The 2,500-nt window shown below is 41.7% G+C and overlaps 4 non-coding genes across 4 annotated transcripts; all 4 read right to left on the reverse strand.

The window, feature by feature from the left end:
* Nucleotides 1-483: 483 nt before the first annotated feature.
* Nucleotides 484-556, reverse strand: trnar-ucg (transfer RNA arginine (anticodon UCG)). Its single transcript has one exon. It is a non-coding gene; the product is annotated as a tRNA-Arg (tRNA).
* Nucleotides 557-870: 314 nt separating this feature from the next.
* Nucleotides 871-943, reverse strand: trnar-ucg (transfer RNA arginine (anticodon UCG)). Its single transcript has one exon. It is a non-coding gene; the product is annotated as a tRNA-Arg (tRNA).
* A 311-nt stretch (nt 944-1,254) lies between these two features.
* Nucleotides 1,255-1,327, reverse strand: trnar-ucg (transfer RNA arginine (anticodon UCG)). The gene has a single exon. It is a non-coding gene; the product is annotated as a tRNA-Arg (tRNA).
* A 314-nt stretch (nt 1,328-1,641) lies between these two features.
* On the reverse strand, nt 1,642-1,714 carry trnar-ucg (transfer RNA arginine (anticodon UCG)). Its single transcript has one exon. It is a non-coding gene; the product is annotated as a tRNA-Arg (tRNA).
* Between the last annotated feature and the right edge of the window lie 786 nt (nt 1,715-2,500).

Here is a 2,500-nt window from a genome sequence, read left to right on the forward strand (position 1 = left end):
GGGACTCGAACCCTTAATCTTCAGATCGGAAGTCAGATGCCCTATCGATTACGCCAAGTGGTCTCTTGAATAAGAATTAACCACAAACATTTTGAGATAGCTTGTTTCCAATTACAAGAACACCATTCCTTAATTAGGCATCTTCAACAGCTTGAGAGGAATCAAGACGGACCCAGTTCAGAGAAAGGAACACAATTCTTTGGACAACGAGGAAGCGACTCTCAATCTTCTCACCATAAGTCAGACGCCTTATCCGTAACGACATGTATTCACTTCTTGCTAATTTAACCACACACACTTTGAGACAGACTGTTTCCTACAACATGGGAACAACTTTTTCCATCAAGCATCTTCGACAGCTCGACTGGAGTCGCGATCCATCAAGTTCAGATCAACACTTTGAGATGGCTTGTTTCCAAAAACGAGAACAACTTATGGCTTTTAAAGCTCTTCAACAGCAATCAAGTTCCATCATGCTGATGACAACCACAAAGGGACTCGAACCCTTAATCTTCTGATTCGAAGTCAGACGCCTTATCCATTAGGCCACGTGGTCTCTTGCTTCAGAAGTAACCACAAACATTTTGAGATAGCTTGTTTCCAATTACGAGAACACTATTCCTTAAGTCAGACGCCTTATCCGTAACGACATGTATTCACTACTTGCTGATCTAACCACACATACTTTGAGATAGACTGTTTCCTACAACATGTGAACAACTTTTTCTATAAAGCACCTTCGACAGCTCAACTGGAGTCGTGATCCATCAGGTTCAGATAAACACTTTGAGATGGCTTGTTTCCAAAAACGAGAACAACTTATGGCTTTTAAAGCTCTTCAACAGCAATCAAGATCCATCATGCTGATGACAACCACGAAGGGACTCAAACCCTTAATCTTCTGATTCGAAGTCAGACGCCTTATCCATTAGGCCACGTGGTCTCTTGCTTCAGAAGTAACCACAAACATTTTGAGACAGCTTGTTTCCAATTACAAGAACACTATTCCTTAAATCAGACGCCTTATCCGTAACGACATGTATTCACTTCTTGCTGATCTAACCACACACACTTTGAGACAGACTGTTTCCTACATGTGAACAACTTTTTCCATCAAGCATCTTCGACAGCTCGACTGGAGTCGCGATCCATCAAGTTCAGATAAACACTTTGAGATGGCTTGATTCCAAAAAAGAGAACAACTTATGGCTTTTAAAGCTCTTCAACAGCAATCAAGATCCATCATGCTGATGACAACCACGAAGGGACTCGAACCCTTAATCTTCTGATTCGAAGTCAGACGCCTTATCCATTAGGCCACGTGGTCTCTTGCTTCAGAAGTAACCACAAACATTTTGAGATAGCTTGTTTCCAATTACAAGAACACTATTCCTTAAGTCAGACGCCTTATCCGTAACGACACGTATTCACCTTTTGCTGACCTAACCACACACACTTTGAGACAGACTGTTTCCTACAACATGTGAACAACTTTTTCCATCAAGCATCTTCGACAGTTCGACTGGAGTCGCGATCCATCAAGTTCAGATCAACACTTTGAGATAGCTTGTTTCCAAAAACGAGAACAACTTATGGCTTTTAAAGCTCTTCAACAGCAATCAAGATCCATCATGCTGATGGCAACCACGAAGGGACTCGAACCCTTAATCTTCTGATCCGAAGTCAGACGCCTTATCCATTAGGCCACGTGTTCTCTTGCTTCAGAACTAACCACAAACATTTTGAGATAGCTTGTTTCCAAAAACGAGAACAACTTATGGCTTTTAAAGTTCTTCAACAGCAATCAAGATCCATCATGCTGATGACAACAACGAAGGGACTCGAACCCTTAATCTTCAGATCGGAAGTCAGATGCCCTATCGATTACGCCAAGTGGTCTCTTGCTTAAGAATTAACCACAAACATTTTGAGATAGCTTGTTTCCAATTACAAGAACACCATTCCTTAATTAGGCATCTTCAACAGCTTGAGAGGAATCAAGACGGACCCAGTTCAGAGAAAGGAACACAATTCTGTGGACAACGAGGAAGCGACTCTCAATCTTCTCACCATAAGTCAGACGCCTTATCCGTAACGACATGTATTCACTTCTTGCTAATTTAACCACACACACTTTGAGACAGACTGTTTCCTACAACATGGGAACAACTTTTTCCATCAATCATCTTCGACAGCTCGACTGGAGTCGCGATCCATCAAGTTCAGATCAACACTTTGAGATGGCTTGTTTCCAAAAACGAGAACAACTTATGGCTTTTAAAGCTCTTCAACAGCAATCAAGATCCATCATGCTGATGACAACCACGAAGGGACTCGAACCCTTAATCTTCTGATCCGAAGTCAGACGCCTTATCCATTAGTCCACGTAGTCTCATGCTTCAGAACTAACCACAAACATTTTGAGATAGCTTGTTTCCAATTACGAGAACACTATTCCTTAAGTCAGACGCCTTATCCGTAACAACATGTATTCACTTCT

The sequence above is a fragment of the Osmerus eperlanus genome, chromosome 11, assembly GCF_963692335.1.
Source record: "Osmerus eperlanus chromosome 11, fOsmEpe2.1, whole genome shotgun sequence".
Lineage (NCBI taxonomy): Eukaryota > Metazoa > Chordata > Actinopteri > Osmeriformes > Osmeridae > Osmerus > Osmerus eperlanus.